At 46.0% G+C, this 21,356-nt stretch overlaps 1 protein-coding gene across 1 annotated transcript in view; it reads right to left on the minus strand.

Annotated features, from left to right (window-relative positions):
* LOC147747165 (cytosolic carboxypeptidase 6-like) overlaps window positions 1–21,356 on the minus strand; it is a 2,097,334-nt gene that overhangs the window by 618,521 nt on the left and 1,457,457 nt on the right. The window lies entirely within an intron of this gene.

The raw sequence follows: 21,356 nt of genomic DNA on the forward strand, positions 1-21,356 counted from the left end.
AGGATCCAGGCATTTGTAAAGTCTTAAAATAACAATTGATGGCCAATAATTTTCTATTGGAAAGGTGTGCACTCTGAATGCATGACTCACCTGAGTGCTGCCATTTCAGAGCTGCAGTTTAAAGCTGTCTCAGAGCACAGGGCGAGCCACTGGCAGCTCTGTTCAACAACACCAGACTGGCTCTGCACCACTCGGTTGGGTTTATGTTTCTATGATTCATTTCAACCAAAGGACGTAAAATATTGCACAATAATGCCCATCTTTGTATTTAAAACTCAGGTTAGTTAACCTATGGATATGAATATTTACATAGGCCTTCTCACTAGTCAACACAATGGACTGCATAATCAAAGATAGCTGCACGACGCGTTTGGTTTACATTTACTACCAGCCTGGTATACAAGTCTCAGGCCACTTTTCACAAGTTTGGTCTAACTTTAGGTAAAAGATTTACTCACAAGAAGATACTCCTCTGAGTACATCTGCTCGTGGTAGAGGGTAAATGGGCCTTACGGATCCAGTTTGTTCTGGGGTGGAAAGTACCTGACGGTCTGAACACACACACACACACTCGAACACACACGAACACACACACAAACACACATGCTCCCCCCTCCCAGTGTCTGTGGTTAGTCACAAACTTCCTCTGACTGCTACACATCCTGGCTATGGTTGGCGGTTTACTCCTGTAAAGGGTCGTAGTAAATCAATCTCCATGGTAGGAATGGACAGGGATCACCTCTAAGATTGGGAGGGGGAGGAGGAGAAGGAGTTTCTCCACAGGAGTATTTTACCTCACAAAAGAAACACATGCTGCTGCACTTCTGCAAAGGTGTTTCTGAAACGCTGCGCACAGTAATGCACGTGGACAGCCCCTTACATAAAAACAAGGACAAATTCATAGAGTTTTACCCTACTGGCAGTTCTACTGGAATTGAATACCCAATAAATTAATGTTAGCGTTGATGCAAAGGGCTGTGCCTGTGGAGATTGAAGGGTTATCTCTAGAAGTCACAAATCATCACTACGGTTTTAATTATGCCTGCATACTACGGTGTCCTTGGGTTCGGCCAAATTATCTGGTGCAGCCATTTCTTAATCACAGAAGAAGCCTGGCCTCAAATATATAACTTGTTGTTCTTCACATTCACTTGCTGCTCAAGCAGCTGATCCACTTGTAAATTAGTGGGAACGTTTTCCTTCAAGTGCCTCAGAAACTCTTGAACTTGTCCTGTTTACATTCGGAGAACTGCGGGATCTATAGAAGCGCCGACTTTATATACAATGGCAGTGCAGATACTGAGATTCTGGGGGTAAAGGGTGGGTGGGGACAATCTCGAGCCTTTTCAAAGTGTTGCCTCTACATTCCTGCTTTAGCCTGTCGGCCTGCGTAAACATAAATATGCATGAAAATAATTTATGTTAAGAACTTAATAAGCATTTTCTACTAATGGTGCGGTGTTACGAATACGACCCTGCACCCAGCAAAGTGGTCTACCTGCGTGACATTGGTTATTGGGAAAGGCAATGGTTTATAAGCCTGAAAACGTGCAATGGCTGTCATCATCTCTCTAAAACATACCTGTTTCAGAGGTAGGCGTGAGGCGGGCCGGGCAGCTAGCAGAAGCAGAAGGCAGGGGCAGGGGCAGGGTTGGGCAAGCCAGGCAGGGGCTGGGGGGCTAGTAATGAATTATTTTAAATTATGGGTGGTGATGGACCTCGGACAGTCCTGCGTAGGAGCGTGGCTGGGTCCTGGGAAGGCGCACCTCAGTCTCACGCTGTGATGCAGCACACTTTTATTTACGTGCGCACGTCATTGCAAATTCAATCAGGCCAGGGCAGGCATTGGTCACCAGCCCTGCCCCACCCCTGAGAACACTCAAACGAGCCTCAGAGGCCCCAGCCGGGCCCACACTCCAGTTATAAGAGGCTCGGCTGGAGGCCCGTGCGTGCGCAGAAGTTGCTGTGCCCCATTTTATTAATGAAGAGTGGGTGAGCCTCTGAGGCCCGTCCGAGGGTGCGTACGGCACGCACCTTTTAATTAATGATATGATTCATGAGCCTCTGAGGCCGGGCGGAGGGCCGGGGGCCCCGTGGTGCATGCCTTGCGCACCATGATCTAATTTATTTAAAGGCCGGGGGAGTGCTGTGCACACTGCGAACCATTCAATCCATGATGAAGTGAGGGGCCCCTGGAGAGTGGGCTGCCGGGGCCTGTGTTACGCCCCTGTGACAGGCACCACACGGTGCCTGCCACGTTGTCTATTGAAATGCAGAGGGTACCATAGGTACCCCCACCCCCCCACCACCACCCAGAGTCCCTGGGGGCCCGCAACAGGCCCCGCAAGCAATTCCCACATGCCTTTCCGTGGCGGCAATGCCGCCACGGAAAGGCATGTTTCCGACCCCATAGTAATATGGCTGGCGGTGACAGACACCGCCACCATATTAAACTCTTTTCCGCCCGGTCGACTTGTTGAGCGGCTGTAAAAGCGGCGGACGGTCATTCCGTCCCCCGCGGTCCCCCCCGCCATAGTAATATGGCGGGGGAAATGGGTGGCGGGCGGGGACGGATCTCAGGCAGATCACCACCGCCATGCGGGTGGTGGCGTTCCGCCCGAGATCCTAATGACCCCTTTTGCCTCAGGCACCAACGCTGTATTATGACGTGGGTGAAAAGATAAAGAGAACTTAGCGGTGCATTGATTGTGCATGCATCAAAGATGTGGCCTTGTCAGGCTGCTCCTAGAGAGAGATTACTGCACGGGGAGGAGGACCAATGTACCCCCCGACGTCCCCCTTTATAAAGCAGGATGAGTCCCACCTGCTCTGTGAAAGATGGACCTGCTGATTCATACATCTGGTGCGTCTTTCACTAATGCTCTGTTCTCAGAACAGAAGCGATGCTGTGGCTTTCCTGAGGGTAGCACATTATTTGTAATAGGATGTACTGTCTCTTTTCATCCCAGGACACATAGTGGAAGGTGCACAACAGAGCACTAGAGAACAGTGCCCCAGTTAAAATGCAACTCCAGTTGTACACCTGATGCAGATCTGCCAACATCCCAGAGGCACCTCATGCAGCACTTCCCTAAGGCGCATTGTCCTGTGCACCCTCATCAACTTGTACTCCCCTGGTGCACACCACTCTATGCATCCACACTGCACAAGGGCTACCTATATATGGTCTGCACACAGGAGAGCATGTACATCGGCTTCCCTGTAGGCTTGATTGCAGTGTGCCTATGTCTGATTTTTGATCAGTGTGAAAGGGTATTGTTATGATTGTCTTTGTCCATTAGTGCCTTTTTATTGAATGGCCTATTTATATATTTGCATATTACTGTAGCACTTGCTCACCCAAGGTATAGATGCGCTTTACGGTTAAACAATAAAAGTGACACAAGGTCATATAAAGACAAAGAACTAGTACATTCTGAAGCCATAACTATGAGCATGGTTTAACATAACTGGTTCTGAAAGATAGGGAGGAGGAAGAAAAGGGGTGAGGGAGAGAAGCGAGTTGAGTTAGAAGAAGAGTAAGAAGAAAGGAACATTTGTGGAGGAAGTATTAGCAAAGATGGGGTAGAGGTAGAAGGGAGAGGGGAAGGAAGGATTATCCTAAAGGATAGAAAATAGGAGGGAAGAGGAAAGTGGCGAAAAGTACCAGGACAGAGTAAGGCTGAGGATAACTGTTTGAAATGGGGGTATCTAGTTGGCAGAGGTAGGTACCTTTGTCCAAATAGAGACCCTTGCTTCTAGTCAGGGTAAGGGGGATACACACTCTAGATATCCCCTGCTCACCCTCTTGGTAGCTTTGCACGAGCAGACAGGCTTATCCCAAAGGCAATGTGTAAAGTGTTTGTACCAACCCTCACAGTAACACAGTAAAAATACCACAAAAGGACACCACCCCAGTTTAGAAAAATAAAGTTTCTTTATCTATACTAAATAAGACCAAGACCAAAACGACAAAAATCCAACATACACAGTTAAAAATATGACTTTCAATAAATTTCAAGAACTTGTACCATAGAAGACTATGGATGTGTGACTTTTCACAAACTTATCTGTAGATGCTTCAAAGTTCCAAAGCCAAACAGCTGCAGAGTTGGAAAACAAAGAGATGCAACACTCCTGAGACCTTGGGTGGGCGATGCAAGAGTTCTGTGACATGCAGAGAACGAGATGCGTTGAATCCGGTCTGTATGGGCAGTGATGCGTTGATTCTTCGTGATAGTTCCAGTTCATAGATGATGTGTCGGGAAAGCGTGCCGCAGAGGTACGATGCGTGGAAATTTGGGATGCGTCGGCGTCAAGCGCCGCTGCGTCCGTCCTCTTCAGCCGCAATCCCTTGATGCGTCGATCATAGCAGTTCTTCACGTTTCTTCTTTCTTCCAGCTCCCAAACAGCCGCAACAACCTCCAGAGGCCCAAAACTGGCACAGGCACCTCTAGGCAGGCTAGAACGCACAGCAGCAGAGTTCAGGGGAGCTGGGGGTGAAGTCTTTGTGTCCCTGAGACTTCAGAACAGGACACAGCTCATTTCAGGCCCTTGGAGATCTCCTTCAAGCAGTGGACACAGCAGACAGCAAAGTCCTTCTCCTTTCCTTGGCAGAAACAGCAAGTGCAGTCCAACCCCAGACACGCAGCAAGGGCAGTACTTCTACTCAGTCTCGCCAGCTCTTCTCCTTGGCAAAGGTTCCTCTTGAATTCCAGGAATGACCTAAAGTCTGGGGTTTTGGGTCTGATACTTATACCACAAAATGTCTTTGTTCTCTTTGTGCAAGGGGCTCTGAGCCCAGTTCAAACCAGTTCTGGGAGGCACTCTGTAAGTGCACAACAACATCCATTGTCAGTGTGAACCTTGGCTCCAGTCACACCACAGGGGGAGGGGGGCGGAGCCAGCATTGTGGAAGGCAGGCACAGCCCTATTCAGGTACATGTGACACTCCTCCCACCACTCCAAATGCAGATCAGGCCTATTCAGCCTAGTGATGACTCATTCAGACTCCTGGAGCCACTGCATCATCCCAGCCCCTTCCACTCCAAAGTGAGACAGTCAATCCACAAAAAGCAAAGGCACACAGGATGGGTGAACAAGAAACTAGACACTTTCTAAAAGTGGTATTTTCATACACACAATTTTAAAAACATCTTTACTAAAAGATGTGTTATTAAAGCCAGAGTTTAGGGATACCAAACTCCATTTTTCTAGCTTATTCCTATGGGAAGATATGCTTGTAAAATGTTACAAGGCATTCCCCATTCTTCCCTAGGGGGCAAGATAGCCTTTCAATAGTGAAAAACAAAATTGACAATATTTCACTATCAGGAAATGTTACACACACCAGTACATGTCCTACCGTTCACATACACTGCACCCTGGCCAGGGGGGTACCTTGGGTCCACCATAGGGGTGTCCTATGTGTAAGAAAAGGGAAGGGTAGGGCCTGGTAAGTGGGTGCACTTGCCAAGTCAACATGGCAGTCACCAAACTGCGCACAGGAACTACGGTGGCAGGCCTGAGACCTATTTTCAGTGCTGCTCCTGTGGGTGGCACAATCAGTGCTGTAGGTCCACTAGTAGCATTCGATTTACCAGCCCTAGCACACTCAGTGCAATTTACTGGGGACCTACTGGAAAAAAATATGCCAATCATGGATAACCAACCACAATAACACATTACACAGAGAGCATATGCACTTTAGCATTGATCAGCAGTGGTAACGTGCCTAGAGTCCTGTAGCCAACAAAAACAGGTCAGGAAAAAATTATAGGAAGAAGCAAAACCTTTGGGGATAACCCTGCAAAAAGGGCCATTTCCAACAATAACAATTTATCCTATCCATCAGATATGGTAGAGAGGAGTGGTTCGGATTCGACCTGCAAGAACTTGACGGGTTATGGGGTCAGGTACAGCTTGAACAGGTGAGTGTTTATTAGACGTTGGAACACCAGTAGGGTTGGAAAAGTTTCAATCTGATTAGGAAAGGAATTCCAGACTAGGATGATTCTGCTCCAGTGAAGCATGTGGAGCATGAAAGTTTCAGAATAAAGGTGTTCCCAAGAGAAGGTTTTCTCCGCTTCTCAAGTTCCTCGAACCATGTGAACCTTCTTTAGAAGGTTAGTCAAGTAAGACAGGGCTTTTGCATAGATTGCTTTCAAAGCTAAGCATTCTGGCTTGAATTCAAATCTGGTTTAGACAGGGAGCCAGCACAGATTTACGAGTATGGGGGAGATGTGATCAGATTTTTCAGTCAAAGAGAGTGCTAGCATTTAGAGTGGTAAGATGAGATTGAGAAGCCCCTGCAAGGACCACATGGCCAAATCAAGGTAGTATCAGAGCATGGGGGGCTGTTTTGATGTGATCAGGTTGTAGGATTGGTTTTAGTTCCCTTAGCACTTGAAGTGAAACATTAGCACTTTGAGCAATTCTATTAATGTGATTGTTATATCTTATCTTTGTTATGATTATGTTGCCTGGACTGGAATGTTGTGCCTTGCATAGTTCTGTACATTCTTAGAATGTGAGGTTTTGCATTTGGCGGTTACTTATGCTGGACCTGTGAGCTGGTAGTCCTTGCGTGTACTTACTGGGTAGCGCTTGTACCTCATCACTAATTAAGTCTATATCCGTGCAGCCACTCACTGTATCTGGAAAAGTTACTACAGATATGAACCATGGTTAAGAAACGATCTAGCATTATTTCTAGTGAGTACAAAACTTTTTTTTTAAATGATTTTGGAAAGAATAGAATGAATTTGGTCTTCTTAGGATTCAGAGTGAGAACATTCTGTTTCATCTACTTTTGAATATTGAGTAAGATTCTTCTTAAAGTGAGGATGTCTTTTATAGTTTTTTATTTTTTATAGAGTTTTATATAGCGCGAACTTGCCCCAGTATCGGGTATTAGAGCGCTTTACATAGCACCAGTTAAGTTACATGAGGACACATTCATTTTTGTTAGGCACTGGGAGATTAAGTGATTTCCCAGAATTACAGGATGTTCAGCGTAATTGCAGATGCTCGAACCCGGTTCCCAGATTCGAGGTCGACCACCCTAGGCATTAGGCCAACTCCTCTCCCCAAGTTGAAGTTTTCAGGCAAATATGGCTGTCATTAGCATATTGTTGAATGGAGATATTGTGAAAGGGGGTTGTCAGTGTGAAGGGGTTTTGCCAGAGCTAGTTTTTGATGCTCTTGGGATCTAATTTTGACTTTGTTGTAATAGGGGGTAGTATGTACAGTACCCATTATATACCCCATTTGAGGTTTTCACTGGGTGCAAGAAAATCCCTCCCATTCTATTTTTCGTCCAGGAAATGAACCATAACATGCATGTACAGTATTTAATGTGACATTCTCCTCACCCTACATATTTTGCCCGGACTTACCTGGTCAAGTCTGTCAGGGGAAAACAACTGGGTGAATAATTAATGCAAAACTCGGATATACACTTCCCCCCACTCCCCCCCTCATCATAATCAGGACTGTCAGCTCTGGGATTAGTTGATTCTCTTTCCACATTAGTAAAGAAAGGAGTTCAAGACACATCTCAGCCTGGATCCTCTTGTAAATACTTCATGAGAGGGCACCTATAATGCTTCATACTAATGTCTCCTTAGCCCTAGCTATGTCACATGCCTTTTTTAATTTACTCTTATAAATTCTTGCTCTGGATAGATCCCCTCTACCCTGTGTAACTACATACTAAATAAGAAACATAAAAATAGAAAATTGGATACTGGCATCTTGATTCTCTCTTTAGGGTCTTGCTTGATAAACTTAAGTATGGAGTTTAAATCCTAGGAACGCAACTGCAGAGATAAAAACAAACTAACCATCAACATCACTGAGTCACACTGAGACAATAAAGCTGCTTTTCTGAGGTATAACAAGGTGCCATTCCGCCATTTGAGCCGCAGCGATGCAGATCAGTCGGCAGAGATGCTGCTTTCCTTGATTTCCCTCTGAGAGCCTGTCACACCGAAGCCCTCTGCGGCGAAATGAATGTCATCATTACGCAAACAGGCGCTAAGCACACAGCAGGAGGAGAGGAAAACAAATACATGGTACTCCATGCTTAACACAACCCGTACAATGGTACAGCGTGTGCCCAGCGGACAGAAGGCCGCGCTCTGAGATGTAAAATCAGCAAAAGGACTAAAACTATCAGTGCAAATAAGCATTTTGCAGAGAAGCGGGAACGATTCTCAGCATGAAATGGCCGCCTGACCACAGGAAATAACAAGGAACGAAGCACATTTGTGGGATGGAAGAGGACGTTTGAGCTTAATGTGCCGAAACCCTGAAGTCAAACTGTATTATTGTTAACTTTTCTATTTGTTTTGAAGTAGAGGCTTGGGAAGAAAGCTTCGGTTGTGTGCACAGACATTTGATAAGTAGGAGTGGTGAAGAAACTACAAAGCATGCGTAGTCACCACATTTCAGCATGCTACCAGCACGGTGGGAATCCCACTGATTTGAACACTTGATCTAAGTACTGCACAAATTCATGACAGTCCTAGCTATCCCTCCCTGCCATTTCCTGGATCTCAAAGGTGGCCCAAGAAACCATGGAGCTCAGCTGTCAATCACAATGACGTAAACACAGTGACTCATTCTGATTGGTTGAAGAATGGTGAATCAGAAATGGAAAGTTGTCTTGCAGTGGACCCCACTTGTCATTTTTAGGTATCACTCACAGACAACTTTCAGCTGGGTATTGTTAAAAACCATGGGGCAGATTTACATGCCCCTTCTGACAACTTTATGCCGCCGTTGCGTCACTTCTGTTACGCCGCAGCATCATAAACACTCGCCACGATGCAACATATTTACAACGCCTTGAGACCCTTAGGGGTGAGTAGTTTGCGCTTTACAAATACCAGATTTAGATTTAGATTTACTAATCCCAAACCTCCTCCTACTGCTATGAGCTCCACAAAAAATATAAATCTATGGTGGATATTCTCAAGGAAGTGGAGGTAAGAGGTATTAGCCTCCTTGGCCTAACCGCCTCTCACTGCCACTTCGTAAACACGAGGCTGCACCCTATTCTCAAGAATGTGGTGCAGCCTGGCGTTTCCCCATGCGATGGCGCTAAGTTTCACAACTTAGCGCCAACGTAGACATCCTTTCACCAGAGTGCAAGGGTGTCTGTGTGCAGAGGAGGGTTGTTTATGTACAGGAAGGTGCTCCTTCCTGCACATAAACAATCCTAAAATACAATTTTGTAACTTTCATGTGTGCTGCTTCGTGCAGCACATATCAAAGTTACAAAATGGCATTTTTGAAAAGTTTTGTTCATATACAGGACGGGACACCTTCCTATTTATGAAAAAACCATGGCATTTTGCTTTTGCCATGTGTGCACACATGGAAAAAGCAAAAACGTGGAGGAATAAAGCATTTCTCCTCGTTTCGCCAACTTAAGACCAGGATTTTTCTGGACTTAAGTTCGGCGCTGACACCTATTATCGCCGCCCTTGATAAGAGGTGGCAGTGTCGATCACAATGGGTGTTGCGGTGAAACGCCCGCCGCAACACCCACTGCACGCCCCATTCACCCTAAATTGAAAGGGGCTTTTTTCTGAAGGCAGCGTTAAGCCACTTAATGTGGCTTAAAGTCACGTTGAGTGGGTTAAAGCTACCTTGAAAATTAGGCGCAGACCCTATCACCACGGGAACGTCAGAAAAAGTGACGTTCCCGCGGCGATAGGATCTTGAGAATATGCCCCTAAATCCTTCCCTCTTCTATCCCTCCACTATCCTTTTCAATCTACATAACATACTAACATGTCCACCATTCAAATTAATTTCATATTTCACTATACAAATTCACCACTAATCCTTTATGAGCTCTGCATTAGCATGCTACTCACCGATAAAAATGCTTCAACACCTCAACAGGGGTAGCAAGTACTATATAAATTCAAACCTTTTCCCTCGTTTATCCCTCCACTATCCCTCTCAATCCAAATAACTGACTAACATATCCACCACTCAAATTACTTTCATATATCACTATTAGTGGTGAATTCTAATTCACCACTAAACCTTTATGGGTTCCGGAGTAGTGTGCTCCTCACTGAAAAAGCGCTTCAATATCTCATATGGGTTAGCAAGTGCTATATAAATGCAAACATTTACCCTCTATCCCTACACTATCCTTCTCAATACAAATAACTGTCTAACATATCCACCACTCAAACTACTTTCATATTTCATTATACTAATGCACCACTAATCCTTTATGGGTTCCGGAGTAGCGTTCTACTCTCCAAAAAAGCGCTACAACACCCCATCAGGGGTAGCAAGTGCTATATAAGTGCAAACCTTTTCCCTCTTCTATCCCTCCACTATCCTTCTCATATCCACCACTCAAATTAATTAATTTCATATTTCATTATACTAAGTCACCACTAATCCTTTATGGGTTCCAGTGTAGTGTGCTACTTGCCGAAAAAGTGCTTTGACCCCTCGTGGGGGAGGAAGTGCTATATAAATGTAATTACAATATAATACATGTGTAAATTACTCACAAGTGCAAGTTTGGAATAGGCCAGTCAGTCTTCTTGTTTGAATTGTTGAGATAAAAGCTGTCACTATCACTGTTGTGCATTTTTTAGGAGGTTTTTCAGCTTCATTTGGATGCAGTACTTGTCATATTTTGATTTAAGGTTCTGTGCATCTTGTTAGCCAAAGAGAAGATATCATTCCTCTGAAAAAACTATTGATACTTTAAAAATGTCAACAAAGTTGCGTATTTGCAAAACAAGTTCACTTCGTAAGCCAATAATCAAATATACTTTGAAAAAAACATGCACAAATTTTAGATTGCCATAGCAAATATCTCATCTCTCATTCCCTTTTTAATTTGTAACCATAACTGTCCTTTATCTGTGGTTTTAAATGATTTTCTGAACAGGTTTAGACATATGTTAAGTATTATAACCAATCCTATCCACAACTTCATTTTAACTATAGTTTTATCAGATATGGCATACTATCTTCCAAAGTACAGTCTGATCAGGCCACCAACCCATGCAACACATGGCCAACTCACACTGCCCACAGCCCATGGGCATATGGGGAGCCTTCGCCCTCGCGCTGCGAACACTGTCCCAAATGCGCCCTAACTTGGCTGTATATGGCTGTCGGCCGTGTGTCACAGGTTATGATTCAGTGTGGCTATAAGTTGATATACTTTTAAAATGAACTCCAGCAGTGCACAGGCCATATTTGTTTCAAATATGTCTTTATTGGCATTTCAATTCACATACTTTCATGCATTTATAGGAGCAGTAGTAAATCAGTAAAGAGATACCTTATCGCCTTTCGTTGTTTGTACGCAGTTAAGCAAAATACATTTAGGTTTCCATGTTCGCACTTCATGTGCTTTTGTATTAATGAATTTCGTAACCACAGCATCTTATACTACAATCCACTGCTTCATACATATAGGCGACCCTCGGGGAGTCACACGTATTCCCACATTTTAAAGCCATATTAATCAGACAATATAAAAACCATAAACACCGAACTTTTATATAGAGTTTAACAGTGTGTCGTCCAGTGGGTCTACCTGTCATACACTCTGTAGGATCTGATCTCTTCTCAGGGGGTAAGCTTAGGTATCTCCGAGTGAAGGATCTTTGTGGATCTATCGGGGGAGAAGGGGTTCTTCATTCAGGCCGACACTCCCACCCAACATACCTCACATTGGGCCCGATTCACATAATGAACTTAAGACTCAATCCTAAACTTACTACTATTTTGGTATTCACAGAATGAACTTACTACTTTTGGTATTCACAGAAGTTAGGATTTTGTCTTAAGTTTGTCTTAAGACAGACTTAAGACAGACTTAAGACAAAAGCCTAACTTCTGTGAATACCAAAAGTAGTAAGTTCATTCTGTAAATGCCAAAAGTAGTACGTTCATTCTGTGAATCGGGCCCATAGTTGAGAAAGGTCCTGGACTTACTCCCGCTTGAAGCACGTCAAACCCTGGTTCATGCCCTGGTCACGGCGAGGGCGGACTATGGGAACCTGCTGTACCTGGGGGCCCCAGAAAAAAGTATGGCCCGGTTGCAAGTGCTGCAGAATGCGGCAGCGCGTCTGATTCTCAGACTGCCTAAAAGGGCGCCTTCTAAGGCGGCCCTCCAGCAGCTTCACTGGCTCCCGGTGAGGAGAAGAGTGGAATACAAAGCCCTCTGCACCTGTCATCGTATTCTGAATGGCAGAGCACCTGCCCCTCTGACGAATTTGATCAAAGCGTATATACCAGCTCGCGCGCTCAGATCAACAGGGGGTGGCCTACTGAGGACTCCCAGAATTAAGAAAGCCCGCATGGGAGGCAGGTCGTTTAGACACCTGGCGGCAACCAACTGGAACAAATTGCCTACGAACCTGCGCCTGGAATCAGATGAGGCTAGATTCCGGGCGAAACTAAAAACTTATCTTTACAGTAAATAATGGCCCTGTAGCTTGGTTTTTCACTGTCATCTGCCTACTTCCACTTTCAGCGCGTGGACACGCCGGTGTGCGTAATCGCAGCGCTTAACAAATGTCCCAATAATAATAATAATAATAATAATAGTCCATACAGTGCCTCAGGGGCTGATCGCACCGCTCTCGTTGCATCCACACATGATCAGAATGAACCCCCATAGGGAAACCCTAAGCTGGAAACCTTTAGAAAAATGCATTCTAAATTGAAGGGATGACTTGTCTATATTGTACACAAAATATCTCCAAGTACATTTAACCCACAATCGCATATTGCGCATTTCACAGTAGTCCTGGTACAGAGGCCACACTATGGTCAAGGCCCCTAAACTAATACACTCTAAAGCTTAAATGGAGAAACATACGAATATTAATTAAGAGGCATGAAATTGCCTGGACTTTATGGAAGACAAAAAGCATACAATATATAGATGACTTGATATCTGATGGCCAGATCTAATCCTTCCAGTCTTAAGAACAAGAATTTATTTTACCAGCGTCACAATACTGGGGATGCCAATAACTGTCCCACAGTGCCAATATCTGCAACACTTCTCAGTTCTCATACAGCAACATACATAAATAAACCACAAGACACCTTCTCAGTTTTCGTACAGCAAAATACATAAATAAACCACACAACACCTTTTCAATGGAGAAAATTTCTACAGGTTTATTTGCATAACAAATATGCCAACATGGTGGATTATCTTATGGGCAATCCAAGGGCAGGCCAGTCCCTATGCTGCCTGCCCGCCTGATGAGCTGAATTACACCATGGCCGTCGCCAATCGGTGGTTACCAATTTTGGGTGGGGCCACCCTCCCATCCGTGGACCGCCAGTCCACGCACTTACTCATGTCCCCCAAAAGGGGGGCGGAGCGTTCCAGGTTGCCCAGGCCCACAACTGCCCGTAGGACTAACCGGGCGCCGTTGATCTTCCAGGGGACAACGCTAAGACATCCCTGGGTATCCTTGGCTTAGCACCCTTATTGCGCTGCTGCATGTAATACCCTTCTGTACCTAGCAGACTCTGGACTGCCCTGTAACTCCTCCTGCAACACAAAACAATAAGTTAGATTCTTCCCTTCCCCCTACCACCCTTTGGCCATCCGCAGGGTAAACGGTAGGGCAGGAAACAGCGAGGCGGGCTGCAGTCAGGGCTGCAGTCAAGAGGCTGCACAGTGGGCTGGGGAAAGTATTTGTACCCTTGTCCTCCCCACCCCACGGCCGGAAGTGACACAGCCGACTGACTCCCTGGTCCCTAGACCAGGGAGCCTTATATGCTGAAACCTGTGCCTTCCTGTGGCACTAAGGTGGCCGCCCTGCTGGGAGGTCCCTACATGGTCCCCCGGGCAGCCTGGCATAGTGCCAATATCAGCAACACTTCTCAGTTCTCATACAACAACATACATAAATAAACCACCCGATGAGCCAAATTACACTGTGGCCGTCGCCAAACGGTGGTTACCAATTTTGGGAGGGGCCACACTCCCATCTGTGGAACGCCAGTCCACGTCCTTACTCACAACCCCCAAAAGGGGGGCGGAGAGTTCTAGGCAGCCCCCGGTTGCTCAGGCCCACAACTGCCCGTAGGACTAACGGGCGCCGTTGATCTTCCAGTGGACAAGGCTAAGACATCCCTGGGTATCCTTGGCTTAGCACCCTTATTGTGCTGCTGCATGTAGTACCGTTCTGTACCTTGCAGACCGTGGATCGCCCTGTAACTCCTCCACAGCTCTGGAGGTGGCCAATGTCACAACCAGGGCCCCCCACCAAGGTATGCATCTTTACCTACATCCGGATAATTCCCGGGCCTCTCCCAGGACCAGAAAAAACAAGTCCAAACCCATACTGGACAGGAGGCCAGCATGCCCCTCCTAGACAGGTGCCCGCATCCTTTTTCAACTCCCTGTGGACTTTAGCCTGATAAAACCCAAACCCCTCCTGTTCAGGGATGGATGCATAACTTACACCCGGGGGATTCAATTGTGGCAGCAGAACCCTCCTACCTGGAAAGTCAAATCATTGCCTCCCAGCTGTCAGACCCGAGTGGTGAGAGGGGAGACACACCCCCTCCCCGGGCCGCTGCTTCTACAGAAGCAGCTCCAGTGCCTGCACAATTATACCACCCCTCCTAGAGTGGTTTATGGCCGGCTGTCCCATTAAATGCCTTGGGATTCCCATTACCCCACCTATTAGCATATCCTGCTGAGTCTGCAACTTGGAGGGGGATCCAGTATCCATTGTACCTGCCTCGCCCAGCCCTTCATGTATATGCGCCCAGGATGACCTAAAACAATTAGTTTGGTGTTGGTTCAATGTTAACATTGCCTGGCTGACAAACAATACCTTTGACAAGCTACTCCTGACATGAAGTGCCAATGCGGGTGAAAGTAAGAGATTTCAAGCCCGCTTTACTTCCTCTCACTGAGTTATCTGTGTATAGCACTTGTCGGAGTATGTCCATCGCATTCAGCCAGTCACCACCCTAAGTGACGCCTTGCCCTCCCAAGGCTTCTGCAAGTACACCAGGGAGCAGACAGGACAGTGTGTACCAGAGGGGAACCACCTGCCCTTATTTGAATACTGGGAATGCCCAGTGTTCTTTAATTTCTTTGTAGCCCTAATGTGTTTTACCAAGGGGGTTTCCCCAATCTTATGGAGCATAGCACACTCGTTGGATGACAACTTCCACAACCTGCATGTCTGCTAGTCAAGGCTATAGGGCGGGAGAATATGCACATGTTATTGTTACTAAACTCAATGGTACTTGTTTCATTGATCTCAGTAGGATGAACTGCTAAGTGGACCTACCAGGAGCTGAACCTGTGACCAGCGGTCGAACCCAAGCCCCTTTCATTTCTGCTGCTCCACCTGCCTGTGATTATGTATCCCAGGGCAGACTTCAGGCACCATAACCCATCCTTGGACATACTGAACTAGAAGCCTGCCCCGGCTAACCACCAACATTGCAGTCCGAATGTTCATTGACAACTCCCAAGGAAAATTCGCTTAACTGAAGCAACTGGTAACATGCCAACAACTTAATCAATTGAACCTAACTATGACTGCAAAATGTGCTCTGTTAGTTGTCCGTATTAGTGCTCCCTCCCCTCCATATCAGCACTAACAAGGAAACCCGCACCCTCTTGGGACTGGCTCACTCACGCCCCAGCTGACAGAAAATGCCTATTTGTGTGTAGCCCCTGACCTTACGTTTATCACTGACGGTATACCCGGATTAAGTTGAAACTTACCTGGCCCTACTGCTGAGTGCACGTTGCGCCATCACAGGTATGTCTTTGCCTATACAGTTTCTGGCTGCAAAGTATGATGACATTGCCAGCCCCAATCCCAGGTGAAATAAAAGGAAGCATTACTGCTACTCCTGTGAGCCGCTGCTGATGCTAATGATGGAACAAATAGCCCTGGTAAACTAGAGGCTGTACTATCGCATTAGAGGGCCATTGCAGCACTTAATAAAGTACATGGCTAACCTACTCACAGTATGGCAGATACAAGAGAGGCTGTAAATTTAAAGCCCATTAAGATGATCGTTAGATAAGCCCAACAGGGAGTGATCCTGGGAAATGAGGAAGGGACCACCACACCCGGCATGTGAATCAGTCCAGGATTACTTTGCCATCAGCAGTAGTGCAGCCACAATTCTCCGGCATCTAACCTGTGCAGTGTACTGTCCTGCACAGCCCCCCCATTGCTCCCACTGGGCACCTCTGCCTGATGTGAGTGACCTATGTACATGGTCCACCTGCATGGCGGCAACTGCTATACTATAGCATTGCATTCCTTCCGGTTGTACTGACCAGCCTGATGTGCCCCTTGGAAAGGTACCACAACTACTTTGGATTTGAGCCTCACCAAGCACAACCTTTATCCTGGACCTACCTCCAACGTGACATGTATTTGAGTGCGCTGTCCCCTTAGAGGTCTGCTGGCTCTGACAGAGAAGACAAGATGAAGCATGCTAACCTGCCCCCAAAATCAGCAGAAAACCCATGTGTGCGAGCTAACCACCAACGTCTGCCTGCAAAAGCATGCCAACCCATATAGTGTTATACTTTCATTTGCTCAAGGGGGGCAGTCCTGTCCAGGGGTGTGTGTATTGAACAACATGTGTCCTGGAAGTACCTGTGATTTGAGTACAAATGTCACTCATTCATAGTACCTGGTGTTTTTAATAAAACTAATAGCAGCTCTAACAAATCCATCAGGCATCCTTCACTTACTTAGGCGTGTTAGATTGAGAGGATCCAGTGAAATATGGAAGATATCTCCCTTGGCATGCCATCCCTTTAGCATCACATTTACAGCTATTATGCATATTGCTTAAATAGTATCCATCATGTGTTTAATGCTAATTAGTTTGAGTTCTGCTCTTAACAAATCCCTTCTAACCAACAGCGTTGAGCCACTCTCATTTGTTTCTTGTACAAGTCGTCCCCGTTACCTGGCACTATTAGACCAAATGAACCTATTAACAAACTTCCTATAGAAAAGTATATTATGTTGCGCAACTTTGGACACTGTTACTTCATCCCTATGTACGTTCAGTCATGAAAATACTGCTAAAGGTGTCCTCACCCTAGTCCTACTTAACCACTAAATAAATACAGTAAGGGAACAAAATGTTACCCGTGCACTTCGCCATGGGCCTGAGTATGGGTATGAGTCTATTGTCAAATATAGCTGCAGCTCGCTCTACATGGTTCCTAATTTTAACAAGGTGATGTTAAATGAAAATTTCTCCTCTTATGCAAAGCTAAGTATTTGGGGCAAATTTATAATTTCCTAGGCATAAACATAAACCCCCCAAGTCTTCATTCTATAAGAGCGGCACGTTTATGTCTCAGGCTTGGGGAGGGGCAGTTACCTACCTTATAAACCCCCCGCAAGTCTCCACAGAGCCTAGAACATGTTGACAAGTTGACCAACCCTTTATCAACTCTAAGGGCCCGATTCACAGAACTAACTTAATACAAAATCCTAAACTTACTACTTTTGGTATTCACAGAAGTTAGGATTTTGTCTTAAGACAGACTTAAGACAGACATAAGACAGACTTAAGTTAGGATTCTGTCTTAAGTCTGTCTTAAGACAAAATCCTAACTTCTGTGAATACCAAAAGTAGTAAGTTTAGGATTTTGTCTTAAGTTAGTTCTGTGAATCAGCCCCTATATGTTTGGTGTAACTAATCTAAAGAATTCTTTATTGTTGTCTGCCCAATAACGGGGCCCAGAGCGAGGGTAGGGTTACAGCTAGTTGCCGTCCACCCAGCAGCACCTCAGAGCAACACGTGCTCTGTAATTCCCCATCAGGCCGTAGACCGTATACTGAGGGTCATCAAGTGCCCAGTACAGGTCTACTAGTGCGTCACTCAAAGTTGTCTGGTTATCACCCTTCTGTGTTTCATGTGCCCTCATGCCATCATTTCTTTTAAAAACGGTAACCAACATTAAACTTCCACTTCATGCCCCAGTGAGGAGCGGTGAACTGTGGGGGCTTCAGTCAAATCCATGTACTTGTAGAAAGACCCATGCAGCATATGTGCCTCAGGGTACAGGGCTTGGGGACACCCCCGGCATTAAAACCATGTGTGACAAACAGGGAGATTTAAAGTCAGGCTAACCCCAATATTACGAGGAAAGACCCAACACCCAGCTGTGCCCAAATAACAACCATCCCACATCAAACAGACGCCATGGAAAGACAACAGGAGCCTCATACTCCACCCTACGCCCGCGGATTAACACTCCAAGTAATTCATTGTTTAACGATCGAATAAATAACAACAGACATCCATTTGGCATCTGGAGCCATGGCTGTTTCAGAAGTGAACTCGGACCCCAAGGCCTTTAGCCTGCTCAGTTTACTACTCTATGTCAACTGTGGAAGTGTGACGTAATTGAATTCTGAACTTAGTGAACTCAGTGCATGAAGTAAGGATTTGGACAGAGTTGAGACATCTGTGGAAGGGAAGGGGACATCAGACAAAACCTTTCCATATAATACTAATGTATCCAGCCTATCAACTGCACACCACATAATGTACATACCATATGTGCTAATAAATATAATATTAAATATTGCCACTGGTCCACATAGCTGTGAGATTCTATACATTTACGCCCTTACAATAATTCAATAGTTGTTGCCTTTGTTCTCCCTCAGCTCAAAGGTCCTTTGCTAGCATGATTAAACTGAGGAACGTGACCTGCTCTGCGCACCTGCCGAACTGCTGGGGGAATCGCAGCGGCTTTGGTGACCCGATCACAGCTAAGCACATGATTTAAAAACAATTAACTTGGGCATCACATGGCGTGCCGTGTGGCCCAACGACCAGCTACCTGAGTATCATCGGTTACATTCATGACTGAGTGAGTGCAGCAACGTGAATGCCTGGCCCAGAAGCGTTCCACCGGAGATGCCTGTAGGGTAAGAGATGACTGTAACTGTGATGGAACAAGCAAACAGATTAGTACAACATTGTGACAGTGCCGCGCACCAGGAACCACACGGTCCATGTAGCACTGGTAAACTAGCTGCTGCATTATAGCCAATGAAGAACTCTATTAAAGTCCCTGGGTAACTTTCACCCAGTGTGATATAACCAAAGTGTCTGTAAATTTGACACCTAGGTCGAATATGTAAATTGTGTATCACTGTGACTTGTGGCAGGGTGAAATATGTTTGTGTCCCTCCCTCTGCAGTATTCAATTCCCCAGTGTCCTTACAAATTGATATGTAGCTGAATGAATGTGATAGTCAACCCTGTACATCACAATGTAATTCAATAAGTGTCAGGCGATTTTTTCCTGCCATGTAGTATAACTTAGTGCATGGATAAAGGGAAGTCAGCTACGCCTCAATTTAAAAATTGACTGGGGAGACTCAACCTCAACACCGGAAACCTATGCGCTAGCACCTTGACATGGTAACCCTGGGACCTGGTTGACGGCGTGATCGTCCCCGCCCCCTCCAGTATTCATGCGGCATCGCCTGCCCAGTTCCAACACAGCCCCCGGCATTCCAAAGCTGAGGTGCTCCCTCTTACACTCTATTTATTTGCCAGGTTTCCCTTTCATAACATTCCACTGGTCATCATTATCTTGCATTACCTCACGTTTCATAGATGTATTCTGATATGACGCCAGCATGCAGGTGACCAATGAACATCCGCAGAATTCCAATTGCACGATCATTCCTGATCTACAATTCTACTATAGTTAGGAAAATAACTTTATAGTCACGGGGATTGGACGGTACGTCAAACACACAGCCGAGCTCCTATGCTGTGGAGGCTCAGATAATACCTTGTGAGATAAGCATTAAATAGTTAACACACACACCATAGCTTGCTGGTCGGATCGGAAGTCACGAGCGACTTCCGACCATTTATTTATACCCTGCTGGCCACGACTGGCCAGAAGGTCATACATTAGTGCATGTGTTTCCGGCCGAGGCTGGAAGTTATGAAAACCAATAGAACGCTACATCCCTTCCCAAGTTAGTCTTTTGAACAAATCAACTTAACACGCAAAATCTGCTAGTCTCTGGCTGGGCCTAGGGTTAGGCCTTAGGTTGTATTGTCGTCGTCCTCTTACTCTCTGGATGAATTCTCAGAGGGGACGTTGGTGATTCAGGGGTTGGAGTTGGATAGGTTGACACCGGGCTATACTGTGTAGGCTCCTGCGGCTCACTGATGATTTGCTTAGAATCGGTTGCATGACCGTGAAGCTTGTTGACTGGGCTATTTCTACGATGGGATACTTCGTGTAGCTGTCCACTAGAACTACTGTTCTAGTAGACAGTGGGCGCATGGTCTTCAGTGATGATTAGAGTGGGAGCCTCAGCTCTACTTGTCAGTTGGCACGCTCGGCAATTCTGTACTACCATGTCGACGTTGCTCTCCAGGTTCGGAAACCAAACTTTCTCTTGCATCCTGGCTTTCATTCTCCTGGTGCCCTGGTGTCCTTCATGGGCCAGCGTTGTTGCCTGCTCTTGTAAAGTGAGAGGGATTACTACTCTTGAACCCCTCAGGATAAGTCCATTTTCTGCAATGCTGAGTTCATTGTGTACTTTCCAGAATTGACTGAGGCGCAGGCGGTCGTTCTCACTCTATCCTTGTACGTCTCGCAGGAAGCCTTCCCACGATCCTGTGTGTACATCATTTTCCACTCTCTTCAGGACTACATCGTTGGCATACTGTGCCATAATTCTCTCCGCAGACATGGCTTGGGGACAAGCCCACTGTGATACCATGTTCACACACTCTTCAGTCTGTCTGTCAGGCTCATCTCTCGGTGTCTCTTCTGTGGCTGGGTGTCACGACAGGAAGTCTGCCGGATTCTTTGCTCCGGGTCGGTATACAAGGTCCATTTGATACTGTTGTATTTGGATCGCCCATCTCTCGATTTGCGGCGGTGAGTGTGGTGCCGTACCTTTGAACAACGGTATGAGTGGTTGGTGACCAGTCACCATTCTAAACGGGTGCCCAGTTATGTAGAGGTGAAAATGGTTACAGGCCCATTTTATAGCTAGGGCTTCTCTAACTATTTGAGAGTATCTCGCTTCGGTGGCGGTGAGTGATTTGCTGGCAAATGCCAATGGTGCCCACACCCCTGGTTCTGTCTCCTGGGTGAGGAGAGCCCCTAGTCCGACTGGGCTGGCGTCAACTAGTATTTCTGTGTGCTTGGATGTGTCGAAATAGGCCATGGTTGTCCCATCTAGTAGTGCGGTTTTAATTTTCTTGAACGCTTCTTCCTCGGTGTCTGTCCACTTCCAAGGATTCTCCTTCTTAGTTCGTAGGGGTTCAGCAAT

The sequence above is a fragment of the Lissotriton vulgaris genome, chromosome 1_1, assembly GCF_964263255.1.
Source record: "Lissotriton vulgaris chromosome 1_1, aLisVul1.2, whole genome shotgun sequence".
Lineage (NCBI taxonomy): Eukaryota > Metazoa > Chordata > Amphibia > Caudata > Salamandridae > Lissotriton > Lissotriton vulgaris.